General features: G+C 46.1%; 1 long non-coding RNA gene across 2 annotated transcripts in view; it reads left to right on the top strand.

Annotated features, from left to right (window-relative positions):
- LOC135203292 (uncharacterized) overlaps nucleotides 1-26,765 on the top strand; it is an 87,988-nt gene extending 61,223 nt beyond the window's left edge. For both annotated transcript variants that reach the window (XR_010311902.1, XR_010311903.1), the window contains exon 3: nucleotides 26,627-26,765. This is a non-coding gene — a long non-coding RNA (uncharacterized LOC135203292). The remainder of the gene's footprint in view (nucleotides 1-26,626) is intronic.
- The last annotated feature ends 1,000 nt before the right edge of the window (nucleotides 26,766-27,765 follow it).

Below are 27,765 nucleotides of genomic sequence, written 5' to 3'. Positions count from 1 at the left end.
TAGATCCTGTTCTATTGAGCAGGAAGTAGCTCCTAACTCTTCTGTTAATTCACCTGCTCATAGTTTGGTTTCAGCCCCTTCCCCCAGCAGCGAACCTGTAGATGCGTCTACGGAAATGGCTGCAATGAGAGCCTCAATAATCAACTTGAAATCGCAACTGCAAGCAATGAAGGAGACAGGTAAGCACAGTGACGTGTGCAGTGATTTGTGCAGTGTCCCCAGTGAAGTGGAGGGGGCGTCTGACCGACTCCGCATTGCTCCTAGGCCTAGACCTCTTTCAGACTCCCATGACCAAGGGAGGAGGAATGTCGAAAGCCGCAAGGGGGATGTAGAGTATTCCCAACGGTCAGGCGTCCCTTCGGCAGATCCTGTAGCCGCTTCCCAGGCTGCCAAGGACAGCTATTGCAAAAGCGTCCTCAGGAAGTGCTTTTCGGACTCAGACTCTTCGTCCCCAGAAGAGGATGGAGTTCTGCCTCTAAGTCGCGTCCTCTTAAGAGAACCTGGAAAACGCCAGCAAGCGAAGCGTTGCATTCCAGTCCTGAACCTTTTCCGGAGTATTCTCCTGCTCGTAAGAAGAGAGCTACGAGATCTCCTGACTCTTCTGCGGAAGGTTTCGCACACAAGACGAAGGAAGTCTTGGTAGGACTCCAGCGGCAGTTGTCTGCCTTAGTAGGAGTTCTTTCTGAAGGCTCTTTTAGGAAGAAAGACGTTTCTCTTCCCATCAAGAGTTCTGTTAGGAGAGCCTCAGAGAGTATGGCGCCCTGGGCGGTTTAGCAGACGCTCCTCGCCTGAAAGGTTTTCGTCCCCAGCGAGACTTCTTCAGTTGGATATGACAGGACTCGTGTGTCCTCTCCTGCTAAGATCACTAATCGGAAATCCCTACGAGCAAGAGTTCTCCCAGGAGTTTTTCTAGAGGCAATTACGCCTCTCATGGCAAGTATCAGGAGCCTGATTCGCGGATTTCTCGTGAGAGAATTCGTTCGGCTAAGAGCTCCGGGAGAGAAGAGAGCCCCTCTCTTTTTAGAGCTCCGCAAGAAGGAAGGAGCGTTCGTTCGTCCTCTAGACTTTTCCCGAAGGAACAACCCTCTCCCTCCGGCAAGTACCCAGGAATCAGGAGTCCCGTAGGATCTTATAGATATCCATTCTAAGGACGCAAGAGTATCGCCGAATGGACGCAGGGAAAGGGAAAAGGAGCTATTCGCCTGCTAGACGCAGTTACCAGGAACGCAAGCGTCTCCGCTACTGGACTACGGGAACAAAGGGTTCTTCCTTTCTCCTCGCAGGCGCATTTCGCCTTCCAGGCGTCCTCATCAGGACGCAAATGCCTCTCCTTCTTGGACCAGGCATCCTCACCAGGACGCAAGCGCCTCTCCTCTTGGCCCAGGCGCACTCACCAGGATGCAAGCGCCTCCCCTCCTTCTTGGCGCCAGGAACAGGAGTTCTCCTTTCTCTCGCAGGCGCTCTTAGCCTCACAGGCGTCTGATTCAGGACGCAAGCGCCTCTCCTAGCAGGCGCAAGGAGCAGAGCAGAAGCCCCGGAGTATAGGGAAGCTCCAGGACTCGTGCAGGAAGGAGGATAGAAACAAGGTTTCGGATATCCAACAAGGGGACATTGATTCTCCTACAGATAGGATTCACGAGAGAAAAAGGCTTCTTTCTCCGGATCGGTCTCCTGAAAAGGCAAAGCCCTCTTCGCCTGCATCGCTTTTGGAAGAAGTTTCGGAAGAAGAGATCTCCAAAGATGCAGGAGTTTCGGACTATAAGAGACTTGCTTCTCTTTTGTTGCAAGTGTTTGGAGACTCGCTACGCCCGTCGGATCCCCCTTCTCCGGGATCTTTATTATCTAGCACGAAACTGTCGAAGTCCTCCACCTTCGTCAGGATGACCCCTACTCTTTCTATGAGAAAGTCTCTGAAGAGCTCGAGAGCTTTGGCTCAGATCTAAGAAGGAAGCGGGGAAGACGGTATTCGCTTGTCCTCCTTCCAAGCTGACGGGAAAACCAGGTATGTGGTATGACACCAAGGAGCCAATGGGCCTGGGACTCCCTTCGTCCTCAGATGCGGACTTTTCCGCTCTTGTAGATTCTTCAAGACGACGCTCTCTGCATTCTGCAAAAGCCTCTTGGGGAATGTGTGAGGTTGATCATCTCATCAAGGGCCTGTTCAAGACTCTCGAAGTCTTTAACTTCATGGACTGGGCTTTGGGAGCTTAGCCAAGAAGTCTCAACAACCAGACTTCGTTACCATGGAAGAGTTGGCAGCGTATTAACATGCCTAGACAAGGCGGTTATGGATGGCTCCAATGAAGTGGCATCCCTTTTTGGATCCTGTATATTGAAGAAGAGGGCAGTGTTTAGCTCCTTAACGAAATCTGTTTCGCCTCTGCAGAGATCCTCCCTGTTATACGCGCCCCTCTCTAGTCACCTTTTTTCTCAGGAAATAGTGAGGGATATATCGAAGACGTTATCAGAAAAGGCCACACAGGACCTGTTGGCCCAGTCAGCTAAAAGGCTAAAACCTGCTGTTCAGGTTTCGAAGGAGAAAGTTCCCTTCCAGCTGCCCTTTCGGGGAAGGTCTGCCCCTAGATCTTCTCTCAGAAGTAGACGATCGGAGAAGAGAGGAAGGTCTTCTCGAAGGCCGTTCGTCAAGACCCAGTGAGACTGCGGTCCTCCAGACAAAAGTGGGTGCCAGGCTTCTAAACTTTTACGAAACTTGGGCACAGAAAGGTGCCGATGCCTGGTCCCTATCCATCCTAAAGAAAGGATATTTAATCCCCTTCAGGGAAAAACCTCCCTTGACTACAACTCCAAGGGAGTTGACAGCAAACTACAAGGATTCTGTCAAGAAACAAGCCCTTCTACATCTCGTGGAGCAGATGCTTTACAAGGAAGCCATAGAGGAAGTAAAAGATCTCTCTTCTCAGGGGTTTTACAATCGCCTGTTCTTGGTTCCGAAAAGTTCAGGAGTTTGGAGGCCAGTTCTGGACGTGAGCGCCCTGAACGTGTTCGTAGCAAAGAGGAAGTTCACAATGGAGACGACATCTGCGGTGTTAGCAGCCCTGCGTCCAGGGGACTGGATGGTATCCCTGGACCTGCAGGATGCTTATTTCCACGTGCCAATACACCCGTCTTCCAGGAAATACTTCAGATTTATGGCTCAAGGAAGAGTATTTCAATTTCGGGCCCTATGCTTCGGACTCTCAACAGCCCCTCAAGTATTCACAGGACTGATGAAAAATGTGGCTCACTGGCTTCATCTCATCAGACGACTGGCTGATATGAGCACAGTCGCGAGTCAGATGTCTGGAGGACTTAAAGCTGACATTGGAGTTAACACAGTCCTTGGGACTGTTAGTAAACCTTGAGAAATCCCAGATGATTCCCCAGCAGAACATTGTTTATCTGGGGATTCGGATGGATTCTCGGGGTTTTCATGTATTTCCATCACAGGAAAGACAGAACCGCTGCTTGGAAAAAGTAACAACCTTCCTAGAGAAAGAAACAATGTTAAGCGAGGGAATGGATGAGTTTCTGGGGACCCTTTCCTCGTTGGAACAGTTCATTTCTCTAGGAAGGCTTCACCTAAGGCCTTTACAGTTCTATCTAAGAGAACATTGGGATCAGAGATCCCAAAATCTGTCCGATTCCTTCCAGATCACGAAGGAAATAAAGGAGGACCTTCGTTGGTGGATGAATCCGTGCAGGATCAACGAAGGAGTATCCCTTCATGTTCCGAACCCTCGGCTAGTGTTGTATTCCGACGCCTCAGATGCGGGGTGGGGAGCCACTCTAGGGACGAGAGAAGTGTCAGGCACCTGGAGGGGAGAACAGGTGTCCTGGCACATCAATATGAAGGAATTAACAGCGATTCACCTGTCTCTCATACACTTCGAGGCTCAGATCTCAGGTTCAGTCCTACAGATCAATTCGGACAACACAACAGCCTTAGCTTACATCAAGAAGCAAGGAGGGACGCACTCGTTCTCCCTTTACAAAAAGGCAAGAGAACTGCTTTGGGCAGAAGAGAGAAGAATCACTCTCCTGACGAGATTCATTCAAGGGGACAAAAATGTAAGAGCCGACCTTCTGAGCAGGAGAGACCAAGTACTGCCTACAGAATGGACGTTGCATCAGGAGGTATGCAAAAGACTATGGAACCTCTGGGGGAGATCAAATATAGATCTTTTTGCCACCCATTGGAACAGCAGGCTGGAAAGTTACTGCTCCCCGATCGCCGACCCAAGGGCGATTTTCCGTGGACGGCCTTCTCCTCGATTGGTCCGGAATAGACGGGTATGCTTTTCCTCCGTTCAAGATCATATCGGAAGTAGTAAGGAAGTTTGCAGCAGCAGAGGGAGCCAAACTGACCCTCATAGCCCCGTTCTGGCCAGCGCAAAACTGGTACACAGAGGTACTGGGATGGATAGTAGACTTTCCGAGATCTCTCCCAAACAGGAGCGATCTTCTCAGACAACCCCACTTCGACAGGTATCACAAAAACCTGCCCGCTCTCACTCTAACTGCCTTCAGACTATCGAAGGACTTGTCAGAACGAGAGGTTTTTCTCGAGAAGTTGCGAAAGCAATCGCAAGAGCAAGGAGACCATCTACTATTCGAGTCTACCAGTCGAAGTGGGATGTGTTTCGCAGATGGTGTAGGACTCAGAAGATATCCTCTTCCAGTACCTCTGTGACAGATATAGCTGATTTCCTCCTTTACTTGAAGGAAAAATGTAATCTAGTAGTCTCTACAATTAAGGGCTATAAAAGTATGCTATCGTCAGTCTTCAGGCATAGCCGCATAGAGGCCTTAACATTGGGGAAGACAAAGATTTACATGATCTGATTAAATCCTTCGAGACGTCAAAGAACAGAGGTATTAGAGCACCTAGTTGGAACTTGGATGTGGTCCTAAAGTACTTGATGATCCCCCAAATTCGAACCTCCCCGAATGGCTACGTTCAGAGATCTGACAAGGAAGTCTTTATTCTTGGTCGCGCTAGCCTCAGCAAAGAGGGTAAGCGAACTACAAGCCTTAGAACATAATGTTGGCTTCAGGAACGACTCGGCGTTCTGTTCCTTCAAACCGATGTTTTTGGCGAAGAATGAAAACCCTTCGAAACCTTGGCCTAGAACCTTCGAGGTAAAAGGACTTTCGTCTCTAGTAGGTACAGAGCGAGAAAGGACTCTTTGCCCAGTTAGAAGCCTTAAGTTCTACTTAGAAAGGAAGAACGAACTAAAGGGGAGTAAGGAGAGTTTATGGTGCTCAGTTAGAGATCCCGGAAGACAGATCTCAAAAAATGCTCAGGCGTTCTTCATCAGAGATGTAATCAAGGAAGCCCATTTAGCGTGTAAAGAAGAACAACTGGACCTCCTTAGAGTTAAAGCTCACGAGGTAAGAGCAGTCGCTACCTCTTTGGCATTCCACAAGAACTTGTCGATACAGACTCTAGTGGAGTCAACTTTTTGGAGATGCAATTCAGTCTTTGCATCCCATTACTTGAGAGACATTCAAGTGACGTACGACAAATGCTTTACTCTAGGAGCGTACGTATCTGCGGATTCGTTGCTGGGACAGGGAGCTGAACCCAATCCTTTTTAGTTTTTTTAGGTTAGGTTTTTAATGGTTTTTTGGTGCGTTTAATTGGTCGATTGAAAGTAGGGTCAGAGTTTGACCCCTTTCAAATCGTAGTTCTAATATGTTAGTGTGGTCAGGTGATCGGGATTGGTCGTTATGCTCCTTGTAGTGGTCTTAATTACCTAAAGCTCTATCATGTAAGAGGGTGGTTAGCCCCGTTGGTATGGATACAGGTCAAGGTTCTGCCGATGTCAGTGGGTCAGCCCCCATTGGTACGATCCCAAAACAGAAAATGCTCTGCCATGTAAGCGGGTAAGCCCCCATTGGCATGATCCGAAAGGGTTATCAGTCACAGGTCTATCCTCTCTGAAACTCTGATGGCAAGCAGACTCATAGACAGTATCAATGAAGTCTTCTTTCCATATCAGGTAGGAACAAGGTGTTTTTTAATATACCTACAACGTATGTTGTTTCCCCGTTTTTATATTCATAAATAATTAGTATGTAACTGTCTCTTGCCCTCCACCAAGGGTGTCAATCAGCTAAGTATATATCTGCCGGGGAAGTTGCATGTACAAAAATGATATTGTTAGTATACAATAAAGTTTTGTACATACTTACCCGGCAGATATATACGATTAATGGCCCACCCAGCCTCCCCTCAGGAGACAGGTGGAAGAGAAAAATTCTGGTTAGAAAACGGGAATGGTTCCTATTCCCGCCCGCCACCCAGCGGCGGAGTTGGGCTGGTCACCCTGACCTACCTGTGCGTGTGCCGCGAGTTTTGAATTCTGTCAGGACGTCAGAGACTATAGCTAAGTATATATCTGCCGGGTAAGTATGTACAAAACTTTATTGTATACTAACAATATCATTTTTCTTCTAGTTCTGATGCTTCGAGCCCTGAACAGAGGCGCCAGTGATGCTCCAGCGATGAATACCGACTATTGAAAAGGTCAGCAGTGGATGTATCTAGCACCCCTCAGGTGCCTCCCAAGAAGGCTAAAGAAACAAGATCTTCTTGTAGTTTCTGGGATAGTCCAGAGAGTTTTTCAATGTATTGTTCTTCCAGAGAGTTTTTTTTCTCTGTCTGAGCACCCTGTAGTGTCGGAAAAATTGTCGGTTCATTTACGTTCTGAGTGCTCTCCTGAGTGCCCAAAGGCAAGAAATACCAGACTTAAGGAACATTCTTGGGCTCCTGAGCTCCCTTTAGCACCAATGTGCCCACTGGCATTAGAGTGCCCATTGGTGCTAGAACGCTCAGTAGTAGTCTGCAAGGAACTGGAGGTTGGGGAGCAAATAGTAGTGACCTAGATCCAGAGTTTAGTGAGCACCCAGTACCAGGTGCCCATTGGCACCAGCACTTTCTTCATCTACTTCTTCAAGTGCTACTTTGGCAGTACTGGACCTAGCTTGGGCTCCTACATAACAGTGTTTGGATGTTATTTTAGGTTTTATACATTCAACTTCCCTGCCAGATATATACTTAGCTATAGACTCCGTCGTCTCCGACAGAATTTCAAATTTCGCGGCACACGCTACCGGTAGGTCATGTGATCTACCGCCCTGCCCTGGGTGGCAGGACTAGGAACCATTCCTGTTTTCTAATCAGAATTCTTCTGTCGCCCGGGCCATCAACATTGTTGTTGGTTCCTCTCGATTGGTTTTTCTTTTTTCACCGGCCGGCAATTGATCTCTTGACCGACTTTTGGTGACGTATCTGGATTGTTTGGATTGGCATACGCTTTTGTGGACTGTTTTGTGGACTTGATTTTGGATTTTTCTTTAAAAATGTCTGACTCTGGAATGGTTGTGAGACGTTGTGTGAATGTAGGCTGTAAGGTGAGGTTGCCGAAAGCTTCGGTAGACCCTCACACGGTATGCAAGGGTTGCAGGGAGTATGAATGTTCTTTTACTAATACTTGCAAGGAATGTGAGAATTTGAGTGAGACGAATGGAAGAATCTAACTAATTATTTTTAAAAAAGTTAGAGAGAGAAAGAGTGAGGAAGGCTTCTTATAGAAGTTTGAGTAGTTCTAGATCTGAACTAATTCCTAGCTTGGGATCTTCCCCAAGGGTAAGTATTGCTACTTCTCCTTCCATTGCAGCCCCTTCACCTATTGCAGAACCTGTAGATTCAGCGAAAGAATGGCTGGATCTAAAAGCAGCCTTCAAGTTGATGGAAAACAAAATGGCTGCCATACAAGTAAGGCTAGTGATTATTCAGTGGACAGTGATATGAGTGTCCCCAGTGTAGTGGAGGGGGCATCTGGTCGGCTCAGCAACGCTCCTAGGTCTAGACCTCTTCCAAGCTCACATGCCAGAGGAGAAGGAATGTCGAAAACCGAAAGGAGGTTGTGGAGAATCCCCACCGATCAGGTCCCTTCTTCGGTTTCTGTGACACCCCAGAATGCCAAGGATCGCTATTGTAAAAGAAAGCGTCCTGCGTGAGTGTTTTTTTCGTCGTCGGGATCTTCATCTCCGAGACGTGATTGGAGGGATTCTGATCGATCTCGGCCACTCAAGAGGAGTTGGAAGGCTCCGGATATTGATTCGAGCCCAGAAAACTTCCCTGAGGAGTCTCCTTCGGGCAGTGAAAGAAGGCAAGAAGAGCCATTCTTTCGACCAGAGTGAGAAGGAGGCAGGAGGTGGAGGCTATGGACTCCTCCCCTCCTCCTTCCCCTCCTCCCGAAGAGGGATAAAGAGGAGGTTACGAAGAGATTCATGATGGCGATGCAAGAGCAGATCTCGTCTTTTGTAGGAGTTCTGTCAAAGGAACCTCCTAGAAGGAAAGACTCTTCCCTTCCGATCAAAAGATCCTCCAGGCGTATGGAGGTATCTGCCGCCAGGATCGATACTCCTACTCGAGGTGAGGTGTCCTGTACGAACCTGGATGAACCTTTCAGACGTCTGGCACCGGCCAGGAGTGAGGAGTCACCCAGGAGGCAGGAGCCAGAGCCAGGAGTGAGAGTCAACCAGGAGGCAGGAGCCAAGAGCCATGAGGTGTGGAGGCATCCAGGCAGGAGGCAGGAGCCAGGAGGCAAGAGCCAGGAGGCAAGAGTCAGGAGTCCAGGAGTCAGGAGTCAGGAGTCAGGAGGCAGGAGCCAGGAGCCAGAGGCAGGAGTCAGGAGTCAGGAGGCAGTTAGCCAGGAGTCCTGAGTCAGGAGGCAGGAGTCCGGAGGCAGGAGGCAGGAGTCAGGAGCCAGGAGGCAGGAGTCAGGAGGCAAGAGTCAAGAGCCAGGAGGCAGGAGTCGGAGACTCGTTCCTGGAATTTATGACTCTTCTCCAAATAGGAGTTCCTCTCCTTCAGATCGTAGGAGGTCTTGGAAGGACTCTCCCTCCAAACGTGAACTTAAATTTCTCCTTCTTCTGACCGAGGTTTAGAAGATTTGTCTGATGACGAACCGCCTGCAAATGAGGGACTCTCGACTTATAAGGTCTTAGCCTCATTATTGCTGCAAGAGTTTGGAGACTCTCTTAGTCCGGCGGCTCTCCTTCTCCTCGTTCTCTCTTTTCGAGCTCGGCTACGGCAAAATCTTCGGCCTTTCTGAAAATGAAGCCTGCAATTTCAATGAAGAAGGCACTCCATTCTTAGATTCTTGGATGGACAAGAAGAAGGAGTTAGGAAAAGACGGTATTCTGCATGCCTCCTTCCAAACTACATGGAAAGAGAGGTATTTGGTATGGAACAGGAGAGACTATGGGTCTTTCTCTGCCCGCCTCTGCAGATGCGGACTTTTCCAATTTAGTGGAGGCCCTCTAGACGTCATTCCTTAGGACGGTCAGAGCGACGTGGAACACTTCGGAGTTGAACCACTTTCTAAAGGGATTTTTTATTTTTTTGTCACTTTAGAGGAGTTCAACTTTCTGGATTGGTCCACCTCGGAGTTCTGGCCAACAAGTCTAAAGATCCGGAGTTTCTTAAGAACCCAGAGATTCTCCATAGCGTCCTGTCTTGCATGGACAAGGCAGTACAGGACGGTTCGGGAGAAGTGGCGTCCCTTTTTGGTGCTGGTCTCCTGAAAAAGAGATCAGTTTATGGATCCCTTTTATCAAAAGGGGTTTTCTCCGGGCCAGAGGCTGCTTTATTGTTCGCCCACCCCTCTATCGGACCATCTGTTTCTTCTCAGTTAGTGAAAGATATATCTCGCTCGCTAACTGAGAAGGCGACACAAGACCTACTAACACAAACGTCCAAGAAAGGACGCCCTGTAGTATCGGCGATTAAGAAGGACTCTCGTCCTCCTCAGCCAGCCCTTTCGTGGAGGTACAGCGGCTCGTCCCCCTGCTAGAAAGAAGAGTCTGACAAGAGAGGAAGGTCTTCCTTTAGGCCTTTCAAAAGATCCAAATGACGTTTTTACTCCTTCAAAAAGCACCAGTGGGGAGCCAGACTCCTGAACTTTGCAGGAGTATGGGCAAAAAGGGGAGCCGACCCTTGTCAGTGTCGGTCCTAAAGAAGGATATGTAATCCCCTTCGAGAACAAGCCCTCCCCTAACATCTACGCCTCGGAACTATCAGCGAGTACAGAGACCCTGTAATGAGAAAAAACTCTCCTACAAATGGTGGAACAAATGTGGGAAAAAGGAGGCCATCGAACTTGTGCAGGATCCACACTCCCCAGGATTTTACAATCGCTTTTTCTAGTACCAAAGGCATCGGGGGGGTGGAGACCAGTTCTGGATGTAAGCGCTCTGAATCGCTATGTTCAGAAAAGAAGTTTCGCATGGAAACGTCCGCTTCAGTAATGTCGGCTCTTCGTCCAGGAGATTGGATGGTCTCTCTGGACTTGCAAGACGCATATTTCCACGTTCCAATTCACCATTTGTCAAAGAAATATCTTCGTTTTGTAATAGGAGACAAGATTTTTCAATTCAGGGCTCTGTGGCTTCGGTCTGTCTACAGCTCCGCAAGTATTCACCAACCTGATGGCGAATGTGGCAAGATGGCTTCACCTAGAGGGAATAAACATCTCCCCTCTACTTGGAGACTGGCTGATCAGGGCCAAGTCGGAGATTCAGTGCTTGGAGGACTTATCAGTAACAAGGAACATGATAGATTCGCTGGGATTGCTCGTCAACCTCGAGAAGTCACAGCTGATCCCCAGCCAGAACTTGGTCTATCCTGGGGATTCAGATGGATTCTCGGGTTTTCGAGTATATCCTTCGCGAGAAAGAATCACTCGAGGTTTGTCGAGAATCTCGAGCTTCTTAGAGAGAAAGAACAGTTCAGGCGAGGGATTATCTGAGCCTTTTAGGGACCCTGTCCTCACTAGAAAAGTTCTTCTCTCTGGGGAGGCTTCACCTTCGCCCTCTTCAGTTTTTCCTGAAAGAGGTGTGGAGTTGGAAGAACGGGACAAACTCGTCGGACATCTTCCAACTTCCACAAGAGGTAAGAGATCATTTGAAGTGGTGGATCCCTCCTCTTCAAAAGAACGAGGGCGTATCGCTTGCCCTGCAGAACCCAGACCAAGTGTTATATACCGACGCTTCGGAGTCGGGATGGGGAGCGACGCTAGGAGCAAGGGAGGTGTCAGGCACCTGGACAAAGGAACAGGTGTCCTGGCACATCAACTGCAAGGAACTAGTGGCCATACACCTAGCCTTAAAGTTCTTCGAAGAGATAGTCAGGCGGGGTGATACAGATAAACTCGGACAACACCACGGATCTGCTTACATACGCAAGCAAGGAGGCACGCACTCTTTCTCCCTCTATCAGTTAACAAGACACCTGTTAACCTGGACGGAAGAAAGAGGCATAACTCTCCTCACAAGGTTTGTTCAAGGGATCAAGAATGTGAGAGCGGACAGACTGAGCAGGAGGAATCAGGTCCTTCCCACAGAATGGACTCTACACGAAGAAGTGTGTCGAAGTCTTTGGTCCCTGTGGGGAGACCTCACATAGACCTGTTTGCGACGTTCCTCTCCAAAAGAATAGAGATATTTTGCTCTCTAGTGGAAGATCCGAGAGCCTTCGCAATAGACGCGTTTCTCCTGGATTGGTCGGGTGTGGTGGACGCATACGCCTTTCCCCCGTTCAAGATCCTGGGGAGTGCTCAGGAAGTTCGTAGCTTCGAAGAGCACGAAGTTGACGCTAATGAGCCCCATTTTGGCCATTTTGGCCAGCCCAGGAAATGGTTCACGGAGGTACTGGAGTGGATAGTGGACTTCCCCAGGTCGCTTCCAAACAGACCAGATCTACTCAGACAACCCCACTTCGAGAGGTTTCATCACAACCTCCCAGGTCTCGCTCTGACTGCCTTTCGACTATCGAAAGACTTGTCAGAGCGAGGGGCTTTTCTCGCAAGGCTGCGGGCTCTATCGCTAGAGCCCGCAGAGCTTCGACGAGAAGAGTATACCAATCAAAGTGGAAGTCTTTAGGAGGTGGTGTAAGGGTCAGAAGCTGTCCTCCTCCAGTACCTCTATAGTGAATATTATGCCGATTTCCTCCTCTTTCTGAGAGAGGAATCACACCTATCTGTCTCAACAATAAAGGGATACAGAAGCATGCTGTCTTCAGTATTTAGGAAATCGAGGCCTAGACATTGCAAGCAACAAAGATCTACACGATCTAATTAGATCTTTTGAGACTTCAAAGGCAGCTACTCCTAGAACACCTATTGGAATCTAGACGTGGTCCTGAAATTCCTTTCATCGGATAAATTTGAGCCTTTACATCTGGCTTCCTTCCGCGACGTCACTAGGAAATGCTTGTTCCTGGTGGCTCTCGCTACAGCCAAGAGGACGAGCGAATTGCACGCTCTGGATTCCACGGTGGGGTTCAAAGGAGATGCTGCCATCTGTTCTTTCCAGACAATGTTTCTGGCAAAGAATGAAAACCCGTCAAAACCGTGGGCCCAGAAGTTTTGAGGTAAAAGGCCTATCTAACCTCGTAGGCAGAGAGATAGAGAGGTCTCTCTGTCCAGTGAGAGCTCTTATATAGATTTAGAAGAGGAAGAGACAGATGGGAGCTTGTCAACAAGGTCTTTGGTGTGCGGTGAAGAACCCCAGACTCATGTCCAAGAACGCCTTGGCTTTCTTTGTGAGAAGCGTTATTACGGACGCTCACAAGAACTGCTCGGAGGAATCCTTCGGTCTTCTAAAGGTCAAGACCCATGAGGTGAGGGCAGTAGCAACGTCTTTGGCGTTCCAAAAGAATATGTCTCTAAAAATATCATTGAGACTACATATTGGAGGTGCAATTCAGTGTTTGCATCTCATTATCTGAAGGATGTGAGGAAGTGACCCTATGAGAAGTGCTTCTCGCTAGGTCCTTTTGTATCAGCAGATACAGTGCTGGGTCTTGGAGCAAAGACTGATCCTTATAGTGTGTTTTATCGTACATAAACCCTCTTGTCAGATATGTGCTTGGTTTTCTATTAGCAAGCTCACTGATGTCGCACGGGAGCATAGTGTCATTGCTGTAGGGGATCAAGGGTATGTATGGCTAGTAGGGGAGTACAAAATTTTTTTTTTTTGTATATTTTGTAATGAAAGTGTAATTATGTTTCGAGAGTTTTTGGTTGTTTGTAAGGAGTTCGGGGATAACTCCTTACAATCTTAGAACTAACATGGATGTTAGGATCAGGTGATCGGGATCGGTTTTGTGCTCCTTGAACAAGGTGTATTGTCAGTTAGTGGAATAGCACCCAATGACAAAGGCCTTTAGGCTCTGCCGAGTAAGTGGATAAGACCCCATTGGCAGACCCACAAGAACTCATAGCCATAGATCAATATCTCGCTGAGCTCTTGAGGCTAAGCAGACTCCAAGGCAGTAGCCGCGAAGTCTTCAGCCTAATAAAGGTAGGAACCAAGGTTATTAATACCTACAACATATGTTGTTTACCTGTCTATTTCAGTAGTTAGCTGTCTCTTTAACTTACCACCAATGGGTGCTAATCAGCTAAGTATATATCTGGCAGGGAAGTTGAATGTATAAAAATGATATTGTCATGTTACAATAAAGTTTTATACATACTTACCTGACAGATATATACGATTAATGGCCCACCCAGCCTCCCCGCAGGAGACAGGTGGAAGAGAAGAATTCTGATTAGAAAACGGAATGGTTCCTAGTCCTGCCACCCATGGCAGGGCGGTAGATCACCTGACCTACCGGTAGCGTGTGCCGCGAAATTTGAAATTCTGTCGGAGACGACGGAGTCTATAGCTAAGTATATATCTGTCAGGTAAGTATGTATAAAAACTTTATTGTAACATGACAATATCATTTCTCTCAAATTTTCCACTGTCTCTAACACAGTAGAGGCTAATTTGTTGCCAGTTTGTTTCAGCAGAAGAGATTCAAATCTGGATGAGCCTTTGCTTCCAACTGTTTATGCTTCCCTTCTTTGTTTCTTTTTGAAGAACTTCCCAACCTTTCAAATGACTAGTTTATCCTCGGATACAGTTATACTACCCAATATGGTGCTATCTACTTCATAGACTGTGGGTTAGTGGACAAAAGAGAGCAAGGGAAGGCTGACTTCTGTTTCCCTCCGTACTTATTGAAGAGAAGACACTCATATTACGCCACTGTAGAAGCCCCATCTCTGGCCGCATTTGCCTCGTTTCAAGGGGACTTTTCAGTTGTTATTGAGCCTCCATGCAGGTCTGTTTTTCTTGAATGCTAAAGTTATTTTTTTTTTGTCAGCTGAGTTGGATCACTTCCTAAATCTCTTCAAGGTGTTTGAAGTGATCAGCTTTTTAGGTTGTGCAGTAGGCACTGTGACAAAGATCCAAGATCATCTGTCTATGCCTGCTGATCTTTCCGTGGATTTCTTTGCTGTTATTTCATGTATTGACAGAGCAGTTAGGGTGGCTCCCTGGAGTTGGCATCCACCTTTACTATGGGGATACTTAAGAAAAACGAACTTTGGTGTTCCTTTTCCTTTAAAGGTGTATCTTCAGTGCAGAAGTCAGTGCTTTTGCTCTCCCCATTAGTTCATGATTTTGTTTTTCCACTAGCAGTGGTAAGTTGTATCGCTTCTGAGTAGCAAAGGAAGGCAACTCAGGACTCGTTGGCGCAGTCTTTGACACATTCTATGGAGGTTTCTACTCTGAGTGCTGAAGCCTCTTCTGAGTGCTAAAGCCTCTTCCCCTATACAACGGTTGCCCTTTTGAGGGGGTAGACAAGGTCACAATCCAGACCGAGAGCGAACGTCCGATTCCCCCCCAAGGCTTTCAAGAAATTGGCATCCAAACCTCCTCCTAAAAAGTAAAGGTGTTTTCCCTTTGCAGCAGTAGGAGCCAGCGTCCAAGTGAGGAAGAGATCAGGTCTCCTGGAACCTGGATGTATGTCCATGTTTCTTTCTTGTTCTCTTGTTCTTCTCTTCTCAATTCCCTTACTTGGAAGACACCCTTACGAGTATCTTCTGGGTTTGACTAGGACGTTCTACTGAGATCCAACCTCTTCTTTAGCTTTCAGGCATAGTATATATCCCTTACTTCCATTTTGCATTGTCCTCTGCGTTTCACTTTCCTAGGTCTCCTGGCATCTAACTTGCCTAGAAAAAAAGTCTACTCCCAGAGTTAGGACTTTACAGTGCCTCGAACCTCTAGCTTGTCTGATGCCCAGTTTATCTGGTGACAGATACAATCTGGCATAACCTTCTGTCTGACACCAGCTATAGAGCCACAAGCCTTGGGGTTGTTTGGTGTTCAGCTCACCTAGTGGCTTATGTATTTGGTCTTGCACTGAGCTCCTGCTAGCTTCCACGAGTGTCCACCAGTCCCGAGCTCATAGCTCAACTGGTGTACAGAGCTTCTGGCATCATATACAGACTAACACCAGATCATTCTCTAACTCTCAAATACTCTACAACTGTGTGGGAAAATAGGGAGATTCCTGTCCATTTGGTATTTGCAGAGGACCGTCCTTTGCATATAGCGGTATGGCAACATAAGTTCATCCACTGAAAAGAATGTATACTAAACTTATGGACTTTTACCTTGAGGCACACTCAGAATTAGGAGATCAGTTTGCCTTCATATAGTTGAAGCTAAGGAAGTCAGAGTAACCTCTTCCCCTTTAGCTTGCAAATTTTATGCCTCGTACGTCCATTCTGCCTTTGAACTACTGGGAATGTAATCATTCTTCGTTTCTCATTAATTTCATTGAAGTTAAAAGTGTGCTCAGACCATATCTAATGACTGGTATGGTATAGAGGAAGGAAGCATAGGATTTTCTCCTATAATCTTATCACCTTGTAACAAGGGGTCGAGTCTTGCAGAGCCAGGGGGTGCAATGCACCTGAGGCACCCACCACCCGCAGTGGATGGGTTGTGGATTTATCCCAGTGTAGGCAACATTATTGTATGGTTGTTTTATTTTGGTACTGCACCCAAGACAAGGGACGACACCTATCCTGTTTTACTAACCATCAGAATACTTCTTCACTGCAAAGTTCGCACTAAGTAGGAGGCAACCCCTGGCTATACCGCCACACCACTACAGGTCAAGATGAGCAACCATTTATTGCATATTTTGAAGTAGTATATGTCCTTGTCTCCCACCTCCCTCAATGTGGGAATCAGCTTTGTAATTACATAGCTGGGTAAGTTGCATAATTAAAAATTACATTTTCATAATAAAAAAGTTTTAATTATACTTACCCAGTAATTACATGATCAGAGCCATCCCTCCTCCTCTCTGATGGTCATAAGGCATGAACAAAACAAAGTTTACTGCTCACAGTCGTTCCTATTCTCCCACTAGTGGGCGGGACTGGTTGCCTACACAATAGCGTGAAGTGTTATCCATGAAATTTTGAATTCAAGCTGCTGTATAAATGGAACTTATAGCTATGTAATTACTGGGTAGGTATAATTAAAACTTTGTTGTATTATAAAAATGTCATATTGCTGGAGATGTGGGATTGTTGACAACCATCATGAAAAGTCTACTGGTCCCCTCAGTTCATTTGAGTGCCTCTACCCATAACTTGTAGCCAAGAATTGCTTATACTAGTAAATTGGTCCCCAATAGGGTGGTTCCTATACTTATTACTTATGCTAGTAGACATTTTATGGGGATTCATTGGCATAACTTCCTTGGGTATTTTTACTTCAAATTTCATTATAATATCTGGGTACTTCTCAAATTGGTAATATATATTAAAATTATTACCGTATATTTCGGCGTATAAGTCGACCGGAAGATAAGTCGACCCCCTAATTCTGAGTAAATTTGTATGATTTTAACTAATATCGGGTATATAAGTCGACCTATAAAATGTGAGGCCAACCGTACGCTCAAAATAAGCAGCAGGGTAAAACGTATATAAAATAACCTGAATGTAATTACGGTACATATGTTGCTCTACTTACCATAAGAAATACAGGAAATATACTCGGTATATTAACAAATCTGTGTAATATATAAAAGATGAATACCGGCAAATATGATTAGAAATGACGAAACGAAAGATACGTTACTCGAGTGTAATGTAAACAAACAAAGCGCTAACTAACGCTGCATAACAGCCTACGTATATATGTATGTACAAACTGCCACTCAAGTTAATATTTTGATTGGGTTGTTAAAACGACGTCCCGGTATTTTATTATGTTGGAAAATTCCTTGACCATTGGTTCTTCTATGTCATAAACAGGCTCATTTGAGGGAAAACGAACCTGCAGTTGATTCACCAGATTTAAACTGGGATCCTTATGCTGAAACCGTGAATGATAATTTGTTTGATGAATTGTTTAATTCAAGTGACGATGACTCAAGTAATTTTGAAGGATTTTAAATACATATTTACTATTACATACAAATTTTTTTTATTTCATAGTGATAAATAAAGATTTCATACCATAAGTGTTTTTGAACAATACCCCGGTAAATACAAAACTGTCAGAGTGAACGCATCCTTCTCAATTACTGTACTACAAATGGCTACGCAATGTTTACGCTTGCTGTGCGATTAGGGTTTCTTCAAGTTACTTAGATTTTTTTCATTTTATTTAAGGTAATGGATGTTCTAATGCATTATTATTGTCGTATTACAGTGTGAAATTTTTTAATACTGGTATTTACATACATAGTTACCTCAAGAAGGCTGTCATTGTTAATAGCCAACTGTAAAGCCTGGATTCCTGTACCGATATGCCAAAATAATAAAGATTCACTTTTTGTTACTGTTAGATAAGTCGACCCCCTAATTTTGGCATGATTTTTGGGGGCTAAAGGGTCGACTTATACGCCGAAATATACGGTAGTTGAATTGTTAACAAATGCACAAACACGTAAAATTTTAAATTCTATCCAATGTCATCTTTCCGTCCTCCTGTTAATCCCCTTATTTGTAACCTATGTGGTTAAGAGGAATGGTATGGAAGGAGGAGGCAACAATAAGACTAACTAAGGAACTTCTTTGCTTCGCAATCTTTGCTATTCTAGACCCCACTTTGTGGAAGTTCTGTTTTTTATTGCACTGTTATTTCCTCTGTGTTATTATTTACTTAGGGTTTGTTTTTAGGAAATTATAAAGGTTTGTCGATTTTTGAAACAAGTATCCATGTTTTCTTAGAAGATCGTTTTAGTATTACTGCAAGAAACAGTAGCGGCACAGTCTTAACATCATTGTAAATTCTGCAGTATAAAGAGGTCAGCAGATGAAAGGCGCTCACAGTTGTACTCATCATACAAACTTGTGAAGTTTGAGCTTGTAGTGGGAAATGTACAAACCATTATTTTAGATTATTTCCATGTATGTAGTATATATTTTCTAAAGGATCCTGCAGCAGCATGAGGGAAGGTTGATGGTTTTATATTTTAAATATCTACCTCAGGTACAGGGTAATCATGCATCCAATGCAAGTTAATGTTGCAAAAAGGGATTTTGACGTAAGGAAAAATCTATTTCTGGGCGATTGGCTCGTGTCGCCAGCGAAATATCCTTTAATCTATTATTTCTAGGGTAAATGTACTAACACATACCAGAGAATAAATATAAATGAATAAAAAGGTCAGTACAACTGACTCGCTCACCCTCCAAGAGGGTGTCGGTATGAACACTATGGCGAGTGAGACCACTACCACGAGCCAAATACCGATAGAAATCTCCCACTACAAAATCCCCACAAGAGGAGAGCCGACCCACAGAGTGGGCAGCAACTACTACTACTCCATCCCATGCTGCCGACTGCTGCGCCTCTGGTGGCCATCCTGAAGTTAGCAGACAATCTTGAGCGATGGGAAGGGTAGGGTGGGATTTCGCTGGCGACACGAGCCAATCGCCCAGAAATAGATTTTTCCTTACGTCAAAATCCCTTTTCTGGGCTCAGCTCGTGTCGCTGCGCGAAATGCGTACCAGAGAAATAGCACAAGATTGTAATAAACATGTAACAAAACAAAAAAGAGGTCTCAAATAAAAGATAAAATAAAATAAAAGAATATAATTGATAATAAAGATACATATACACAATGATACAAAATAGAAATATTGCTTAAATTAAACTTAATGCTAATAATATTTCTTAGCTTAAGGCAATTTACATATATACAGGCTTACATGGCATATATGTTCCGAAACTAGTATATGTGTATTGACATGTATCAAGAACTCCAGAGCAATTAAGACAATAAGTTGAGCAGAACAAACTCAATAACAATAATATATAAAGGAATGTATATAACTTAATATACAAAACCCGTAACCATTACAATTAAGATGTATCCCCTAGCATAAAAATAAGGGGATCACCTCTAAGAGATCAAATATACAATCGATTGTGAGTGTCCTAGCAAAAAAAAATAAGGGACACCCACCATATCATCATAAAAGCCAGCTAAGACACAAGGGTAACCGTAGATGAAACAAGGTAGGAATAGACGAACTGTTGGGTGAGACAGGTAGAAAGAAAGGAGGACTGGATCTTCTACTAAAGATTATGCCGAGTCGGGGGTGGGGAAACTATGTTACCCGCCGCCACTGCTGAAAATTTCAGAGCTTCCAAGGACTTTAAGTAATGACGTTTAAATACTGTCGGCGATTTCCATCCAGTATATTTTTTCAACTCATCGAAGTTCATATGTTGGAAATAGTTAATTGAGGTGGCTACTGCCCTGACATCATGTGCTTTTGGAAAAGTCAGGATTGGCTTGTTTAATAAAGTACAGGATCTGCTGCCTGATGCCTTTAATAGATAAAGTACCACCTTTTTCTCTCTTAAAGAGAGGACCCGATGAGGATGAGGAGGTCCTAGACAGAAAGGCTCGTAAGGTCGATACTGGGCAAAGAGATATATCTTGTGGAAGGGGTACTACCTTCCATGGTTCCCACCTCATCAAAGGATCTTCATTCTTTGCTATAAAACTACGTTCCGGAGTAAAGTAGCACTTCCCCTGTGGGAAGAAATGGAATATGATCCGGATCTGGATAAAGCCGACAGTTCTGAAATTCTAGCTCCTGAGGCCAAGCTTAATAAAAATAGAGTTTTTCTTAAGAGCATTATAAATGAGCATGTGTCATTATCAGTTTCTGAAGCCAGCTTTAGAACATCATTTAAGAACCATGATACTGACGTAGGCCTTACAGAAGGTCTAAGTCTAGCACAAGCCTTGGGAATAGACGTGAAGTAGGAGTCTGTCAAGTCTATGTTGAAACCAAATTGAAAATCTTTTTCAAGGCTGACTTGTTTGTCGTAATGGTGCTAGCTGCTAAGCCTTTTTCAAATAAAGATCTGAAAAAGGATATAGCTGAATTGATTGTCATGATTCTAATATCTGATTCTCTCAGGAAGGTTGCAAAATAACTTTTTGACAGCAGCATCATACTGTCTCAAAGTTGAATCTCTTTTATCGGATTCCAAGAAGAGAATGTTTTGAGGGTCAATATTCGCATCTCTTTTCGCCGCAAACTTCATGAAATCCATAAAGTTAGGGTTTTTAGAATCCCTGAGGAAGCGAACACAGTCTTCGTTTGTACTGACTGGGAGAGCCTGGGACTGGGAATCCGAAGAGGGCGAAGCCCCAGTTCCAGAATTAGAGGGTACCAATTGCTCTTTCGGCCAGTCTGGGGCTACTAGAGCCACTTGACCCTTGAATGTCCTGAGTTTGTTCAGTACCTTCATGAGAAGATTCACTGGAGGAAAGACATAAATCTTCTCCCAGTTGTTCCAGTCTAGGGCCAGGGCGTCCGTGGCATAGGACAGAGGGTCCAGGTTGGGGGCCACATAACATGGGAGTTTGTGGTTCGCTTGGGATGCGAAGAGATCCACTTGTAGGCCTGGAACTCTCTGAAGAATCCATTGGAACGAACTGTTGTCCAGTGACCATTCCGACTCTAAGAGGTACTGATCGGGATAGAGCATCTGCTATGACGTTTCTCACTCCAGCTATATGGGTGGAGGAGAGGTGCCAACTGAACTTGTCCGCCAGGGAGAAGATGGCTACCATGACATGATTTAGATGACGTGATTTGGAGCCTCCCCTGTTTATACAATGTACTACCACTGCGCTGTCCAAGACTAGCTTATGTGGGAGTACTTTGGCGGACCTAACCTTTTTAGAGTCAAGAACACTGCCATTGCTTCCAGTACGTTTATATGGAACTGACGGAACTGAGGTGACCAAGTTCCCTGAACTTTCTTGAACTGGGAATATCCTCCCCAACCAACCGCTTAATGAAGCGTCCGTGTGGATGGTAATCCCCTGAGGAGGAAACTGAAGGGGCACTGATATCGATAAGTTCTTGACTTTCGCCCACAGGCGAAGTCGATTCCGTAGAATCTGAGGGACTGAGGATAACTTGTCCCTGGACCTGACATTTGCTCGTGAGCGCCAGATTCTGGTTAGGTCTTTCAGTTTGGCTTTCATCAAGATGTTTGTCATGATGCAAACTGGAGTGAACCCAGGATCCTTTCCTGAGTTCTTCTTGACGCCAGTTTGTGACTCAGAAATTGCTTTACTGACTTCGCTATTTCCTTCCTTTTGGCTGATGGAATCGACAGAGTATGGGAGGATAGATTCCATTGGATGCCCAGCCACTGAAAGTTTGACTCTGGAGTGAGTCTTGACTTGGTCTTGTTTATCTTGAAGCCTAGATATTCCAGGAACTGAATCACTTTCAGTGTTGCTACGTGGCATTCCTCGACTGTTGGAGCCCAGATCAACCAATCGTCGAGATACGCTACTACCATAACCCCTTGCGATCTTAGTTGTTGAACTACTACTTCCCCAACTTCGTGAACACCCTGGGTGCTACGTTGAGCCCGAAAGGAACTACCTTGAAGGAGAATGTCTGGTCTCCTATTTGAAGCCCAGATACGGACGGAAGTGTCTTGCAATAGGGATATGATAGTAAGCGTCTGTAAGATCGATAGAGGTGGTGACGGCCCCACGGGGAAGTAAGGTCCGTACCTGCGAGATCGTGAGCATCTTGAACTTGTCGCACGCGAATGGCTAAGTTTAAGCGGGACAAGTCTAAGATTACCCTTCTTTTTTGTGAGCCTTTCTTTGGCACGCTGAATAAGCGTCCTTGAAATTTTTAACCTGTTGACTCTCGCTATAGCTCCTTTCTGAAGGAGGTCCTCCGCATACTCCGTCAATTCTTGGATGGAAGTTGGCGGAAAGGTCTGGATGGGGGCGGGTCCGCTATCCAGCTCCAACCCAGACCTTTTGACACAATGCTCTGCGCCCACTTGCTGAAGTTCCACCGGTGGCGGAAGTGAAACAGCCTCCCTCCTACCTGAACATCCTCATTGGCTTGATAGCCTCCTCGGCCTCCCCTGAAATGCTTCCCTCTGTTGAAGGGCCCTCCCGATCCTCTCCCACGAAAGGATCGTTTACCTCTGCTCCCCTTACCCGAGCGGTTCATACTTCTGGGAAGCCTGACCCTCGAAGACTTGATTGTAGGCTGGAGAGAGGGCGTAAGAGGTGGAGGGTTGAGGCTGGGGGGAAATAAACATATATTGCTGCGACTGAGCCTTGAGGTAGAAGGTTGAGCTGCTTGCACCAACGGAACAGCTGGAACCTGCTGTGTAAAGCGTGGCTGCTTGTTCTGGTAGGGCTGGAAACGTCTGGGTTTCCTTTGAGCCTTACCCTTGATCACTTGATCTTGACGTCTTTTGGCCGTAAGACCCAACGATCTTTAAGGCTTTGGTTTAATCTCGTAGCCTCTGCCTGGACCTCCTTCACCATCGCCTCTGGGAAGAGGTCTGCTCCCCAGATGCTCGATGTGAGCAACTTATTCGGCTCATGCCGAATTGTTGCTTCTTGTAGGACATGTTTCCTACAATTCGTCCTAGCCGTGGCGAACTCAAACATATCAGACTGTACCGTTTTGAGTCAGAGATTTGGTTGGTGAGATTGCTTAAATAGTGGCTCCGAACCATAGGAAATGGTAGCCACCTCGGTCATGGCCATGGTATTAATAGACCTGGCTAACCGCGATTTGGAATCGAATTCCGCCTGAATAAGGCTATCCGGAAGCCTAGGTAGCTTCTCACCAAACTGCTCCATAGCACAGTCTGGTTTGAGTTTGCCCGCTGAGAAGGTGTTGGGCAAATCTTCCCACAACTCACCGGCTGAGGGGAGTAAAGGAGACGTAGGGTCCGCTTCCTTCAGCTGAGGCATCGAATCCCCCTTCTGGGCTGCTGGAATGGTGGTTGTAGCGATCTTTGTCAAGAAAGGGAGCGGGGTACTCTCTTCCATTGTAAAGATCGTAAACGGACTCTTAAACGATTGAATCTTGGTATTGGAACAATCCATGTCCTCTAGACACCTGAGCCATTCTCTCTGAGCCTGGTCTCGTGAATAGAGGACTGTCTCTTTTGGTACTTTATCGTCCCGAGTCATAGCCGATGCGGTGAGCCTGGCATAGCCGATGAAGGGAGGCTGAAGGTCTTCCGGGTAGAACTCGAAGTCTTCAATCCTCCGAGTTCCACATTCCGGGATAGAGATAAGCCCGTCTTGGAAGGGGGCGTATGATGCTACTCTCCAAGGATTGTTCATTGAGAACGGAGGTAGAGAGTCATACGGGGGTAATTGGCTTCCCCCTGTGCTGAAAGTTGGGGAAGAAGCTAGTGGAGCTTGGCTCAGTCCGGCTATAATGTTGTCTTGAGAGTTGATCCTATCAGACAACCGGGAGATCATTTGTTCCATACTGGATTTCAGAGAACCAACCAGATCGCCCACTTGTTGCAACAGGCCAGCGTTGGAATCCAAAGCCGGAGCTGCTGCGGAGGTGGAAGGGTGGCTCTGAACCGGAACCAAGGGCATGGAACTGTCGACTCCGCTGGAGTGTGTGATCTCTCCCTGGAGGATCTACTCTTAGAGGATTTAGAGCCGGACCCAGAAAGCTTTAGACCTATCTGCTCCGGGATTCCTAGCCGGAGACTTACGAGAAGAGGATGACGCCGACGCCGTCTTTTTAGACGACGACGACGTCTTGGTCAAGGTTTTAACAGCTTGACCTTTGACCTTGGGTCTAACGGAAGCGTCAGGAGAAGTATATAATTCAGCACCTGTAAAGCCTTGGAAGGATGGAGAGGTTGCAGGGGTAGAAGATCCAGTAGCACCCAAGGGTATCCCTTGGGCGTCCAACGTACTTACCTCGACCAACAGGTCGTCTACACCTACCATAGGTTCAATATTAATATCCAATGTTGCGACTTCCGAGGAGATATCCTGGCCTTGATCTGTTAACGAGGCAGCCAGCTGTTGCTGGATGAAGGCGATAGTCGGGGCAGCCTCTGCTGGGTCGACGTAGCCTGTTGACTTTCCTCCGGGGAAGATCAGTACTGCCAACTTCTTTTCAAGAATGTAGGGCATACCCTTGGCGGCGTTCTTCCCAAAACCGCCGACCCAGGCCCGCAGGGTTGCCAGTGCGGTATCCTTCACAGCCGGAGCCTGAAAGAGAGGGTATTGATTAGATTTTAAGATTAAACTTAAAACTAAAACAAAATTAAAAGCTTAACTTAAAATTATAGGGGCTGCAAAACCCCATGAATTTTTATCTTAAGTTTGGAGGATTGAATTTTAGAAAACTTAAGAATTATAACCAAATAGGGACTGGCTAACGGAGTTGGCATACTTACCCCGTCTAAAAGCTGGCTCACCAGATCATAACAAATGGTGCACGTCTCGTGATACCAGACCTGGATGTCCCCGTGCGGAGTCGCGCATGGAGCATGGGACCGGCAAACTTCGTGTCCTCAAGGGTCTTGAAGTGTGGCGGCGCATCCCGGATGCTCACAGTTGTGGTCTGTAAGTGAAAAGACACATGAGTATCTTAAAGGTAGTCACTTACAGGCTAAAGGGTAGAAGAACTCCGTTGCATGCCGGAGCTCGGAAAAAATTTGGGCATAACCCCTCCCTTACCGCCTGAATAGGCTATAACCCCGGAGAGATCCGGTGAGACAGGTGAGGGAGGGGGGGGATGGTTTAAGGTAGCTTAAGATAAACTTACTAGTTTAACATAACAGAACTTAAACCTATAAAATACGAACGTACCGGACTAAATCCAGTGCGTGGCGGAGTGTCGTGACTCAGCGAGCCGGAGTGGTTAGTAGAGACCAACTGTGTATCCCGGTCCACCCTGTTGGGTGGACTAGCATCTTTCCGCTGGATGCTGGGGCTCCGGTGGCAAAGGAGCCCCAGTAAGGTGGGAAAGGGCGAGAGGACAAACAGACTCGGGCTAGCAACGGAGCGACGGAGTAGTGCGGAGGGGGGGAAAGGCCCGTCCCCCCACCTTACCATCCGGCCGGACCGAGAAGCTGGAGAGGTCGAGTCCAGTCTGGGTCTGTCCCGTCCCTCTACTCCCTCCGCCTGGGGGGAGAGGGAGGCAGGCTCGGGTATGCGGAGCGAGCATGGGTGGACCAACCCACCCCCCGACTCTATGGAAGAGCGGGAGGGGGGAAGAAGACTGGACAGGCGTCTGGCTGCTCCGTGATCACGTAGTGACCACGGGGCGGTAAGGTGGTAACTACAAAACAATGAGACACTAAGGCCTAGAAAAAACCACGGCTGAACAGAGGGATGCTATCGGGAAGCAACCGAACTGAGGAGCGGTAGCATATGGGCCCTATGGGCCGTAACCTAGGCTAAATGAAGCCAGACGCCTACACTAACCTAAATACAATATAAAATAAAATGAATAAAATATGAAAGGAAGAAAACAAAATAGTAGGAGAAAAAATCCAGGAGTGTACGACTAACCCGAAGGAAAGTCTACCACTCAAAGCTAGCCGGGGCCGATACTAAGAGCCGTGGCTAGGGTCTGGATAGAAGGAGCCTACATAAGGTAAAAGGCATGCATGCATGACAAAAAAACCGTGTAGACTGTACCCTAACAAAACGGATGATTAACATAGAGCGTATTAAAGTAAGGGAATGTTCTGGGTATGGGAGACCAAGAACGAACCCGCCACGAGGCAGAACAATGCTGCCATGCTTCCGACCTAGAGTTCGTATTTATACCTAAAAAACGGCAAATACGGGCTCAGGGCCGGAAAAAACCAATTAGCAATAAATACTGAGTACTTAACTTAGCTGCTGCGATGGCTGCACGCTCCATGGTAAATAAATCCAAGAAAAGGGCACAAAAAAACACAGAGCAAAAAAGGGCACGTGTATACCGTGTGCGCTAACTGAAAAGGATGGCCACAGAGGCGCAGCAGTCGGCAGCATGGGATGGAAGTAGTAGTAGTTGCTGCCCACTCTGTGGGTCGGCTCTCCTCTTGTGGGGATTTTGTAGTGGGAGATTTCTATTGGTATTTGGCTCGTGGTAGTGGTCTCACTCGCCATAGTGTTCATACCGACACCCTCTTGGACAGGTGAGCGAGTCAGTTGTACTGACCTTTTTCTTTATTTATTTATTCTCTGGTATGTGTTAGTACATTTACCCTAGAAATAATAGATTAAACAGAGAACGGATATTTCGCGCAGCGACACGAGTGAGCCCAGAAATATTTGTACATATCAGTCAAAATTTATCTGCTGCAGGGCTTTCAGTTTTTAAATTTCAAATAACTGTTTCTATTAACACTGACAAAGCTGTAAAGGCAGGTAGTGACACTTCTACTGATGAGATTTTTCTTTTCTTTTCAGTTGCTACAGAATGAAAGGATAGAAATCCCAGAAGTGTATTTTAGAGATATAAAATCACGCCAAAGCTGACCTGCAGAAACAAATGCAATATTGATTATCAGTCCGAAGGTTTAGTCTTGGAAATTTGAACAAGGAAGCAGTAAGTAAGGAAAAATTTAAGTTTTTATACATTCAACTTCCCTGTCAGATATATACGTACTTAGCTATAGACTCCGTCGTCCCCGACAGAAATTCGAATTTCGCGGCACACGCTACAGGTAGGTCAGGTGATCTACCGCCCTGCCGCTGGGTGGCAGGAATAGGAACCATTCCCGTTTTCTAATTCAGATTTTCTCTGTCGGCCGGGACATCAACATTTCGTGTTTTTCATCGCTATTGATCTTCTAAACTGGTTTAATTGGTGACGTATTGGATCTTTGGTTGGGCATGAAAAGAACCGCTTTTTGTGGACTTTATTATTTGATTTGGATTTGGATTTTTCTCATAATGTCGGACTCTAGCTTTTCAGTTAGAAGACTGTGTGTGAATGAGGGATGTATGGTGAGGCTACCGAAAGCTTTGGTAGACCCTCACACGGTTTGTAAGGGGTGTAGGCAGAATGAATGCTCTGTAACTAACACCTGTAATGAATGTGTAGATTTGAATGAGGAAGAGTGGAAGACTCTAAATTCCTATTTAAGGAAATTAGATATGGATAGGGCTAGGAAGGCTTCCTCCAGAAGCGTAAGTAGGTCTCGTTCTAACAAGCCAATTAGTGTAGCACCTAATCCTAAACTTATAATTACTTCCTCATGTACTACAAATCCTGCAAATCCTGCAACGGAAATTGCAGATCTAAAAGCTGCACTCAAAAGGATGGAACGTCAAATGCAAGCTATACAAGGTAAGCGCAGTGAAAGTGACGTAAGTGTCCCCAGTGCAGTGGAGGGTGCGTCTGATTGGCTTCATCTCGCTCCCAGGCCTAGACCTCTTTCAGGCTCCCAGGCCCAGAGGAGAAGGAATGTCAACAGCCTTACGGAGGTGATGGAGAATCCCCACCGATCAGGCGTCCCCTCGGCAGATTCTGTGGCGTCCCGAACTGCCAAGGATAGCTATAGGAAAAGCATCCTAAAAAAGTGTTTTTCTTCATCTGATTCTTC

Source organism: Macrobrachium nipponense, chromosome 36, assembly GCF_015104395.2.
Source record: "Macrobrachium nipponense isolate FS-2020 chromosome 36, ASM1510439v2, whole genome shotgun sequence".
Lineage (NCBI taxonomy): Eukaryota > Metazoa > Arthropoda > Malacostraca > Decapoda > Palaemonidae > Macrobrachium > Macrobrachium nipponense.
This window is presented reverse-complemented; position numbering and strand designations above follow the sequence as displayed.